Source organism: Schistocerca americana, chromosome 1 (assembly GCF_021461395.2).
Source record: "Schistocerca americana isolate TAMUIC-IGC-003095 chromosome 1, iqSchAmer2.1, whole genome shotgun sequence".
Classification (NCBI taxonomy): Eukaryota; Metazoa; Arthropoda; class Insecta; order Orthoptera; family Acrididae; genus Schistocerca; species Schistocerca americana.
In genome coordinates this window covers 755127115-755139706 of record NC_060119.1, presented here as the reverse complement: position 1 = coordinate 755139706, position 12592 = coordinate 755127115, and the positions used below count along the sequence as shown (strand labels likewise).

The following is a 12592-nucleotide window of genomic DNA, read 5'->3' as shown; positions in this document are numbered from 1 at the left end:
TGAATATTTGTTATAATTATGATGTAACATCCAGTTTTGTGGCCTTATTAAGTACACTTATAGTTTTATCATATGTATGTAATCATTTATGCATATATAAAATGTATGTATTTTCTGTTCATGCAAAACTTGTAAAAAATTGCCGTCATGTTCGCGAAAGTCATCAGCTGGTGGCTCCATGCAAAAAATCCGATAAATAAATCTATTAGTATCAAACATCGGCCTTAATTTGCCAAAGAATGATCTGAGAATGTACGTTTGGAGCGCAGCGTTGTATGGCAGTGAAACATGAACAATGGGATACCAAAATGGTTCAAATAGCTCTGAGCATTATGGGACTTAACATCTATGGTCATCAGTCCCCTAGAACTTAGAACTACTTAAACCTAACTAACCTAAGGACAGCACACAACACCCAGTCATCACATGGCAGAGAAAATCCCTGACCCCACCGGGAATCGAACCCGAGCGCGGGAAGCGAGAACACTACCGCACGAATGGGATACCAGGAAAAGAAGATAATCAAAGCATTTGAGATGTGATACTGTAGGAGGATTTTGAAAATTAAGTGGTCTGGTAAGATAAGGAATGAGGAGATTCCCTGGAGAATCTACTAAGAAAGAAACATATTGAAAACATTGACAAGAAGAAGGGACAGGAAGATGGGGTATGTGTGAAGACATCAGGAAATAATGTCCAGGAGCTGTAAAAAGTAATATTGTAAGGGAAGGCTGAGATTGGAATACGTGCAACAAATAATTGAGGATGTAGGGTTCAAATGCTATTCCGAGATGAAGAAGTTGGTGAAGGACAGTAATTTGCTTCAGACCGCAAAATAGAGGCCAGTTCACATTGGCCATCACATCACGTCACACTATGCCAAAATATAGCACAATGCATTTCAAATGGCATTCATACAGGCCGTCACGTAACGTCAAGTATTCTCGAGACGAAAGTTTTGAGGCCGTCGTTGGCTGCTGACATCGGTAGTTAAGCTGGTTTCGGTGCATTCGCTCATATTATAGTAGTGGAGTTTTTACTTTTGTGCCTACAAGCTATGTCAGATTTCTGAAAGCGGTAAATTATTTTCGGTTTAAATAACAGAGCAGAGCTGACACCCGCAATGTACAGGGTAATTATAATTAAAGTAAAACTTTCAAACCGCTGTGGAAATAACACCAAAGGTCAGAATGACGTCAAATTACAACGGAATGTTATTGGAGAAGGGGGAAAACATATGATTGAAGAAAAATAAATATTTACAAAATATAGCAATAGATGGTGCTATAAGCATCATAGTTTAATAGTGGTTGACTACAAATGACAAATGAATCATACAAAAATGCCTTAGATGTACGTTTGACGTTAAACAAACTGTACTACTCAGTGTGTATGGCTCTACAGTTGTGATACAGTTAGTTATGTAAGCCCATCCACAATGACAAGGTCATATCACATCGGATGGGAACAACCGATTTTTAATTGTCTTGAAGCCTAAAACTGCATCAAAACCATCACTCACATCGGCTTTTAATTGTCCTGAGGCCAAAAACAGCATAAAAAGCATCAGTCACATCGGTTTTTAATCATCCTGAGGCCAAAAACCACATAAAGAGCATCGATCACATCGGTTTTTAATTATCATGAGTCCAAAAACCGCATAAAAAGCATAAATCAAAATCAAATCGGATTATTAATTTCCGTGTGACTGGCGCAAAATATGTTCAATATGTTGTCCGTTTTCTGCATCAAGTTGAAACTGAGAAACAGCATGTTCCACAAGTGATCGAAGTGTTTCCAGGGTCACGTTCAGAATGTGTTGCACAATGCATGCCTTCAATGCAGCTAAGTTTGCAATCAGAACGCTGAACACATCGTCTTTCAAATAGCCCCACAGCCAGAAGTCACTCAGATTAAGATCAGGTGATTGGGACAGCCAGGCTGTGGGGAAATGGCGGCTGATAATTCTAGGATTTCCGAAATGGCGCTTCAGCAGCTGCTTAACTGGATTTGAAATATTTGGAGGTGCGTTATCTTGTTGGAGAGATGGAATGACGTGAATTGGCATAAGACACTCTTAGCACTTGCCAATCACGGTACAGATAACAGGGCCAGAAACATCTGTCTCTGCGAAAAGATATGGTCCTATGAAGGAAAATGATGCAGTAACCCCACACCACACAGTGACGTTTTCAGGATGAAGCGGTACTGGTTGATTTGCGTGTGGATTTTCCGTTGCCCATATTCAACAATTCTGTGTGCTGACATATCCTGTAAGATGGAAGTGGGCTTCATCTGTCCACAAAATCTTCCACGGCCAATCATTGTCCATTTCCATGCGAGCAAGAACTTCTAAAGCAAAGGTTTCTCTTGCTGGCAGATCAACAGGAAGCAACTTGTGCAAATGGGTAATTTTGAATGGATAGCGAAGAATGATGTTTAGTACGATTTTACGCTTCAAAGACATTGATATCAATGTTTGGGCAATTCTCCATGCACTACACTTTCGCACACTACCACTTGTCTCCTCCTGCATTGCTGTGTCCACTGCTTCTACTAATGTCAAATCAATTCGTTTCCTCCCTCTACCATGTTACAATTCTTTTCGAATTTCCGAATCATTTTCTCCAGACCTACGGCAGTCATCAGACCATCGCCTTTTATCAAACCCAACAGTCTCCAGAACTTCTGCAGAGTGACTTGTGCACGGTCATCAGTCTTGTAATACAGCTTTACAAGCTGAGTGCGATCGTGCATTGAGACAGTCATGGCGAACGTAGCAGACACAAAACGAGGAAAAGCCATGTACCCGGCGTGTTTATACCAACTTCAATGGGTCGTGCACATGACAGGTGTTCTCATTTACATATTATGACACATACAACGCCATCTACTGATAAATTATCACACTAATTTTTCCTTCTGCCATTCGTTTTTCCACTTCTCTGGTAACATTCCATCGCAATTTGCCATCATTCTGACAAGTGGTGTTATTTCTTTAGCGTTTTGAATGTTTAACTTTAATTATAATCACCCTGTATATAAGTAAGAATGTAAGCTGATGAAGCAATAATTTCCATTAAGACTATATTATTAAATCCTTCTAAAATTTTCTATTTCCGTTGATATCTCTTTGTGGCTCCTGCCAATCTGTACATATGAGTGACACATGCTCGGGAGTACCTACATGGCAAATATTGTTATTATAATAGCTGAGTTATTTATAGCCCGAGTCCAACGGTTTGCTGGTACTGGCGCTCTTGTCATAGATATTACAAATGATTATTAATGGTGTGACTGTTTTCTAATAGTTAGCATGTCCGTTTTAACGCTTAGAATGTACCTTAGTGTGGCATCTTAAGTGAAATATTAAGCACTCACAGTCAGAAGAGCATTAGTTTATATCAAATTGTCCGTCTTCAGTGCTAACATCGTGGATTGCACAATATGTATTGTGCTGAGTTTCATCAGGATTTTGACACTAATATACTGAATGATTTGGTTGAAGAAGCTGATAAAATGGGGATGATAGGGGATTTAGTCCTGAGGAAAATTTCCTTGAAGACGATAAAGTTGTATGTGCAGATGGCAGTAATGTAGACCAAGTATTTGAAGCAGAGAATGAGGAACTCGAGGAAGAATCTCTGGGTGACCAAGGATGAAAAATCTTGCTTATCATGCATCAAAAGCAGAAGACTCTCTTCTCTTTCTGAATGTAAGATACTCTTGGAGCTATAATAATTTATAACTAATATGTAAAACAAAAAATGATTTATTTTCCAATAACATTTTGAGCAGCAAAATTGTCATTCTAAGATATCGAATAGGAGATTTTGTACTTATTCACACCTTTAGTGCTCTGGGGTCTAATTGTTACAGCTAAAAATTGCTGTAAAAATACATTTGAAAAGGCTGTATGCAAGAGTACAGTTGGATGAAGGGTGAGGGGGGGGGGAGTCTTGGTGCTTGAGTTCATTAGGGCTAAGAACATGAGGTAAAAACATTTTGGTTTAAATTGGACGAGAGGACATTTGTGTAGCCATTCAAATATCTGTCTTACTGTGGACTAGTTACGTCAAAGTATATTAAACAAGGCTTGAAAGAAAAGTTTGAGCTGGCACTAAAGCAAATTGTGTGAATCGATTACTTCCTTTTGCAAAATATTTTAATTGCATTGAAATTAATGCTCAGCTAATGGCACTATTTGTATGTGCTCCATTCTGACTTCACATGGAAAGAACACTTTCTTTTTTTTTTGCAGCTTTCTGAAGTGCATCACTTTAAACGTGTACCAGTCGTTTCAAACTTTCCACTAAAGTTGATAAATGAGAAGCTCAAAACGATTTTTTTACACAGTAATCTGTTGCATTGTAGAAATATGATTGGGTTACAGTCAAGCTAAATGCGGAATATAAAATTCATTCTTACATGAACCAAATACACAGAAACGGTTTAAAGCAGATAAGATAAATAAAAAATGCATACTAACATTTAAATTGAAACCTCTCTTTCAGAAATCTAACTTATCCGATTTTACATGTTTTTTGTAAACTTGTATGTGTGCCACTTACATGTTTCAAATTACATTCAAAAACACGGTTTTGAAGCATGCAGCTCTAATATTTTAAACTTGTATGAATGTACTTAAACTCTCCACTAAGGTCTTTTTTTTTTTAAGTCCATTTGATTGCAGCCTCTGAGAGGGAGGACAGACCTTACTAGAGCTTGCAGTCGTGTTATTTTTTCAGCCAGTTTATTGCTTCACATCTTTATTCATTTTGGTTATATTTGATGCTGGGGAACAGAGGATTGGAAGAGGAGGAAGAGGATTTTTACTAACGTCTCCGAATTGGGAACGTGGGAGAGTCGCAAGGGGCATTTATGACATTCGTCCTAGAGTTGAGCGGAAACGTCAAATGTCAGAACTAATAAATGGGTAAAGTCAAAACGAATGTTTTTACCAGATAATCTTTATCTGCTGTCGAGATTCGACAGTTTAAAGTCGAGGTAAATGTAGCGTGCATGTAAAACTCACTCTCATGTGAACTGAATGCTCTAAAACACTAAAGCTATTGAAATACATAAAAAATGGATATTTATGATAAAATTGAAAACTTGCTTCAAAACCCTAGCTTCATTCGGATTTTATGTGCAAAAAACACACTTTTGTGAGTTTTTTAGGTGCACCACTTATGTTTCAGACTTGTGTGAATCGGTTCAAATTTTGTGAGAAGGTAGACAAATAGGTAGTTAATGACCATCCTGTTGGTTTGTGAAAGCTTTATCCATTGGCAGGATATATGTAACATAGTTCGAAAGACAATTAAAGAAAGTCTATGCCGATCAGTGGTAGTCTGAGTCAACAAAAATTGCAATCGGTCGCCGAGCTATGGCTGTCTGATGTCATGGTTACTGTAGATAAAAGTTGGGAACCAGAATGAAAAATTCTCCTGTCATAGCAGAAAAAAGGCGAATATGTCCGGGGTAGAGTTACAGATGTGAAAGAAGGGAACTAGCTTTTCGGCTAGAAGCTTCAAAGGCATTGATATCAAAACATCTTGACAATTTGCATTTAAGTTTGACCTACTTCCCCAGCGGAGATAGCTCTCTTAACTGTGAGTTGTTGGTATCTTTCACTTTATAGGCTGAAGTCCCTGATCCTGTGCCCAAAATCCAGGAGATTCGTCATCACAATATATTGTATGATATGGCTGAATAGCATATATGTAACAGTTAAAAAGATTTTTTTTTTGGGGGGGGGGAGGGATAAAATTTCTGGGGGTGGGTTTGTTCCTGGAAGAATGACATCACGATTATGTTGTTTTACTTGACATGGTGCGTTATATTATGACATGAATACTAAAACGTAAAAGAGCGCGAACATATAAAGGAATTTTGATTTAAATGTCTTCGCCAGATTAGTTGAAAACTAGTTCCATTCTTTTGCAACCATAACCCTGCCCAGGTCATATACACATTCTTTTGTGCCAGAATAGGAACATTTTTCATTCTGGTAATATATTAAGTGAAAAAGTCACTTTTAATGAAAGAGAAAAATGCAGTTACTTATGACGTTATTAGTTGCATAGGAAAAAAAAACAAAATGGACAGATTGTCAGGCTCTGGTTACTATTTAATAATTATTGAATAAAAAGTTCTCAGGTTTCCAGCCACGTCAAGTGATTAAAATTACACGAGCTTTCAGCCAAACACTCTTTGGCCATTGTCAAGCGTTCTTACCTCATAACCACATCCTCCCCCCCATGAACCATGGACCTTGCCGTTGGTGGGGAGGCTTGCATGCCTCAGCGATACAGATGGCCGTACCGTAGGTGCAACCACAACGGAGGGGTATCTTCCATGTAGGCTTTCACGGCCGGCGTCTTTATCAGTAAACTCTTCCGGGCTAAGTTGCCGTGGTCGATCTGTAGAACTTCTTCTCCCTGACGTTTCGTTCTCAACTGCGGAGAACATCTTCCGAGGTGAGTCGACGACTGTCTGTCTGTCTGTTGAGAAGCCAGACAAACATGTGGTTCCTGAAGAGGGGCAGCAGCCTTTTCAGTAGTTGCAGGGGCAACAGTCTGGATGATTGACTGATCTGGCCTTGTAACATTAACCAAAACGGCCTTGCTGTGCTGGTACTGTGAACGGCTGAAAGCAAGGGGAAACTACAGCCGTAATTTTTCCCGAGGGCATGCAGCTTTCCTGTATGGTTAAATGCTGATGGCGTCCTCTTGGGTAAAATATTCCGGAGGTAAAATAGTCCCCCATTCGGATCTCCAGGCGGGGACTACTCAGGAGGACGTCATTATCAGGAGAAAGAAAACTGGCGTTCTACGGATCGGAGCGTGGAATGTCAGATCCCTTAATCAGGCAGGTAGGTTAGAAAACTTAAAAAGGGAAATGGACAGGTTAAAGTTAGATATAGTGGGAATTAGTGAAGTTCGGTGGCAGGAGGAACAAGACTTTTGGTCAGGTGATTACAGGGTTATAAATACAAAATCAAATAGGGGTAATGCAGGAGTAGGTTTAGTAATGAATAAAAAAATTGGAGTGCGGGTTAGCTACTACAAACAGCATTGTGAACGCATTATTGTGGCCAAGATAGACACAAAGCCCATGCCTACTACAGTAGTACAAGTTTATATCCCAACTAGCTCTGCAGATGATGAAGAAATAGATGAAATGTATGACGAGATAAAAGAAATTATTCAGGTAGTGAAGGGAGACGAAAAAAATTTAATAGTCATCGGTGACTGGAATTCGTCAGTAGGAAAAGGGAGAGAAGGAAACATAGTAGGTGAATATGGATTGGGGGGAAGCAATGAAAGAGGAAGCCGCCTTGTAGAATTATGCACAGAGCATAACTTAATCATAGCTAACACTTGGTTCAAGAATCATAAAAGAAGGTTGTATACCTGGAAGAATCCTGGAGATACTAAAAGGTATCAGATAGATTATATAATGGTAAGACAGAGATTTAGGAAACAGGTTTTAAATTGTAAGACATTTCCTGGGGCAGATGTGGATTCTGACCACAATCTATTGGTTATGAACTGCAGATTGAAACTGAAGAAACTGCAAAAAGGTGGGAATTTAAGGAGATGGGACCTGGATAAACTGAAAGAACCAGAGGTTGTAGAGAGTTTCAGGGAGAGCATAAGGGAACAATTGACAGGAATGGGGGAAAGAAATACAGTAGAAGAAGAATGGGTAGCTCTGAGGGATGAAGTAGTGAAGGCAGCAGACGATCAAGTAGGTAGAAAGACGAGGGCTAGTAGAAATCCTTGGGTAACAGAAGAAATATTGAATTTAATTGATGAAAGGAGAAAATATAAAAATGCAGTAAATGAAGCAGTCAAAAAGGAATACAAACGTCTCAAAAATGAGATCGACCGGAAGTGCAAAATGGCTAAGCAGGGATGGCTAGAGGACAAATGTAAGGATGCAGAGGCTTGTCTCAGTAGGGGTAAGATAGATACTGCCTACAGGAAAATTAAAGAGACCTTTAGAGAGAAGAGAACCACTTGTATGAATATCAAGAGCTCATATGGAAACCCAGTTCTAAGCAAAGAAGGGAAGGCAGAAAGGTGGAAGGAGTATATAGAGGGTTTATACACTCCTGGAAATGGAAAAGAGAACACATTGACACCGGTGTGTCAGACCCACCATACTTGCTCCGGACACTACGAGAGGGCTGTACAAGCAATGATCACACGCACGGCACAGCGGACACACCAGGAACCGTGGTGTTGGCCGTCGAATGGCGCTAGCTGCGCAGCATTTGTGCACCGCCGCCGTCAGTGTCAGCCAGTTTGCCGTGGCATACGGAGCTCCATCGCAGTCTTTAACACTGGTAGCATGCCGCGACAGCGTGGACGTGAACCGTATGTGCAGTTGACGGACTTTGAGCGAGGGCGTATAGTGGGCATGCGTGAGGCCGGGTGGACGTACCGCCGAATTGCTCAACACGTGGGGCGTGAGGTCTCCACAGTACGTCGATGTTGTCGCCAGTGGTCGGCGGAAGGTGCACGTGCCCGTCGACCTGAGACCGGACCGCAGCGACGCACGGATGCACGCCAAGACCGTAGGATCCTACGCAGTGCCGTAGGGGACCGCACCGCCACTTCCCAGCAAATTAGGGACACTGTTGCTCCTGGGGTATCGGCGAGGACCATTCGCAACCGTCTCCATGAAGCTGGGCTACGGTCCCGCACACCGTTAGGCCGTCTTCCGCTCACGCCCCAACATCGTGCAGCCCGCCTCCAGTGGTGTCGCGACAGGCGTGAATGGAGGGACGAATGGAGACGTGTCGTCTTCAGCGATGAGAGTCGCTTCTGCCTTGGTGCCAATGATGGTAGTATGCGTGTTTGGCGCCGTGCAGGTGAGCGCCACAATCAGGACTGCATACGACCGAGGCACACAGGGCCAACACCCGGCATCATGGTGTGGGGAGCGATCTCCTACACTGGCCGTACACCACTGGTGATCGTCGAGGGGACACTGAATAGTGCACGGTACATCCAAACCGTCATCGAACCCATCGTTCTACCATTCCTAGACTGGCAAGGGAACTTGCTGTTCCAACAGGACAATGCACGTCCGCATGTATCCCGTGCCACCCAACGTGCTCTAGAAGGTGTAAGTCAACTACCCTGGCCAGCAAGATCTCCGGATCTGTCCCCCATTGAGCATGTTTGGGACTGGATGAAGCGTCGTCTCACGCGGTCTGCACGTCCAGCACGAACGCTGGTCCAACTGAGGCGCCAGGTGGAAATGGCATGGCAAGCCGTTCCACAGGACTACATCCAGCATCTCTACGATCGTCTCCATGGGAGAATAGCAGCCTACATAGCTGCGAAAGGTGGATATACACTGTACTAGTGCAGACATTGTGCATGCTCTGTTGCTTGTGTCTATGTGCCTGTGGTTCTGTCAGTGTGATCATGTGATGTATCTGACCCCAGGAATGTGTCAATAAAGTTTCCCCTTCCTGGGACAATGAATTCACGGTGTTCTTATTTCAATTTCCAGGAGTGTACAAGGGCGATGTACTTAAGGACAATATTCTGGAAATGGAAGAGGATGTAGATGAAGACGAAATGGGAGATAAGATACTGCGTGAGGAGTTTGACAGAGCACTGAAAGACCTGAGTCGAAACAAGGCTCCAGGAGTAGACAACATTCCATTAGAAGTACTGATAGCCTCGGGAGAGCAAGTCATGACAAAACTCTACCATCTGGTGAGCACGATGTATGAGACAGGCGAAATACCCTCAGACTTCAAGAAGAATATAATAATTCCAATCCCAAAGAAATCAGGTGTTGACAGATGTGAAAATTACCGAACTATCAATTTAATAAGTCACAGCTGCAAAATACTAACGCAAATTCTTTACAGACGAATGGAAAAACTGGTAGAAGCCGACCTCGGGGAAGATCAGTTCGGATTCCGTAGAAATGTTGGAACACGTGAGGCAATACTGACCTTACGACTTATCTTAGAAGAAAGATTAAGAAAAGGCAAACCTATGTTTCTAGCATTTGTAGACTTAGAGAAAGCTTTTGACAATGTTAACTGGAATACTCTCTTTCAAATTCTGAAGGTGGCAGGGGTAAAATACAGGGAGCGAAAGGCTATTTACAATTTGCACAGAAACCAGATGGCAGTTATAAGAGTCGAGGGGCATGAAAGGGAAGCAGTGGTTGGGAAAGGAGTGAGACAGGGTTGAAGCCTCTCCCCGATGTTATTCAATCTGTATATTGAGCAAGCAGTAAAGCAAACAAAAGAAAAATTCGGAGTAGGTATTAAAATTCATGGAGAAGAAGTAAAAACTTGAAGTTTCGCCGATGACAGCAAAGGACTTGGAAGAGCAGCTGAATGGCATGGACAGTGTCTTGAAAGGAGGATATAAGACGAACACCAACAAAAGCAAAACGACGATAATGGAATGTAGTCGAATTAAGTCGGGTGATGCTGAGGGAATTAGATTAGGAAATGAGACACTTAAAGTAGTAAAGGAGTTTTGCTATTTGGGGAGCAAAATAACTGATGATGGTCGAAGTAGAGAGGATATAAGATGTTGACTGGCAATGGCAAGGAAAGCGTTTCTCAAGAAGAGAAATTTGTTAACATCGAATATAGATTTAAGTGTCAGGAAGTCGTTTCTGAAAGTATTTGTTTGGGGTGTAGCCATGTATGGAAGTGAAATATGGACGATAACTAGTTTGGACAAGAAGAGAATAGAAGCTTTCGAAATGTGGTGCTACAGAAGAGTGCTGAAGATAAGGTGGGTAGATCACGTAACTAATGAGGAGGTATTGAATAGGATTGGGGAGAAGAGAAGTTTGTGGCACAACTTGACTAGAAGAAGGGATCGGTTGGTAGGACATGTTTTGAGGCATCAAGGGATCTCAAATTTAGCGTTGGAGGGCACCGTGGAGGGTAAAAATCGTAGAGGGAGACCAAGAGATGAATACACTAAGCAGATTCAGAAGGATGTAGGTTGCAGTAGGTACAGGGAGATGAAGCTTGCACAGGATAGAGTAGCATGGAGAGCTGCATCAAACCAGTCTCAGGACTGAAGACCAAAACAACAAACAACAACCACATCCTCCAGACATTTCCGATCGTTCCCCGTTCAATATCCATATTTTTGGAGCCCTAAAGAAAGAGGTTCGTGGCCATCGATTTGCCTCGGACGAAGAGCTGCACGCCTGATTACATTCACGGTTCCGCAGGCAACCGCAAGCATTTTTCTATGAAGGCGTTGACTATCTTGTCTCACCGTGGGATAAATGTACTAAGGATTGTGGCGATCAGTTTTGAAATAATAAACAGTTTATCGGCGTTTTGCGTCTCGTTTTCATTTGACCGCTTCTTACAGCTTTTGATAATTTAAGCAAAGAAGCAGGTGTTTGGATGAACAAATTTAATATAAATCTGTGATGCGAATTACTGCTTGTAGAAATAGTACGTGACCATTTTTCATAGGGCTAATTTTTTTATAGGCCATTTGACGTAACTAGTCCACAGTAAGACAGATATTTGAATGGCTACACAAATGTCCTCTCGTCCAATTTAAACCAAAATGTTTTTACCTCATGTTCTTAGCCCTAATGAACTCAAGCACCAAGACTCCCCCCCCCCCCCCTCACCCTTCATCCAACTGTACTCTTGCATACAGCCTTTTCAAATGTATTTTTACAGCAATTTTTAGCTGTAACAATTAGACCCCAGAGCACTAAAGGTGTGAATAAGTACAAAATCTCCTATTCGATATCTTAGAATGACAATTTTGCTGCTCAAAATGTTATTGGAAAATAAATCATTTTTTGTTTTACATATTAGTTATAAATTATTATAGCTCCAAGAGTATCTTACATTCAGAAAGAGAAGAGAGTCTTCTGCTTTTTTATCAATTTCTGATGAAGTGGGCGTGTCATTCTATGATGCGTTTCGTGATTATTAGTGTCACGGTTGATACGTATAGTGCTGTAGCTGCTGTGCGTAACAGGGATAGTCGTTTTGTTTTATGGGTCTGCCAGATGTGTAGACAGTAAGTAATTCGATTCATTATATCGTAAGAGCTGTTCCAGTTTTCATTTCAATGCTTGGAGTCCTTTGACGATATCTATCCTACCGGTAAAAGATGAAATACTCTACTTCAAATCAGCGCTTTTGCTTTGTTTTGAAAGCTACAGGTGCGCTCGTAAAACTACGTGATGCGTGTGCAACAGTTGTGTTGCAAGGAAAGTAGGACATACAGTAGTTGTTCCGTTAAAAAGTAATAGATAGGTTACACATGAATGTGCAAGCTATGTAGTGCCGATGCAAATGAGTCGACATTGTTGTACCTGACGTAGTTTATAGAATAGTTAGTGTGACGTTAAACAGTACAGTTAGTGTTAACAGTGAAGACCATTTTAGGCGTATAATGTACTTTCTTATAGCTTCTTACATACGAAGTGACCGCATTTTGCGCATAGTAAGAATGCTGTTTTGTAATTTTATGTAGCCAAAGCACCGTTCAACAATACAAGGATTCTTGTAAGACCGGATTCTCCCTATCTTCAGCTCCATAGAAAGCCC

General features: G+C 41.4%; 1 protein-coding gene across 3 annotated transcripts in view; it reads left to right on the top strand.

Annotated features, from left to right (window-relative positions):
• The first annotated feature begins 11947 nt into the window (after nucleotides 1–11947).
• LOC124611375 (ATP-binding cassette sub-family C member 5-like) overlaps nucleotides 11948–12592 on the top strand; it is a 515589-nt gene continuing 514944 nt past the window's right edge. For all 3 annotated transcript variants that reach the window (XM_047140243.1, XM_047140240.1, XM_047140242.1), the window contains exon 1: nucleotides 11948–12059. The gene's annotated coding sequence lies outside the window, so the exon portion shown is untranslated. The remainder of the gene's footprint in view (nucleotides 12060–12592) is intronic.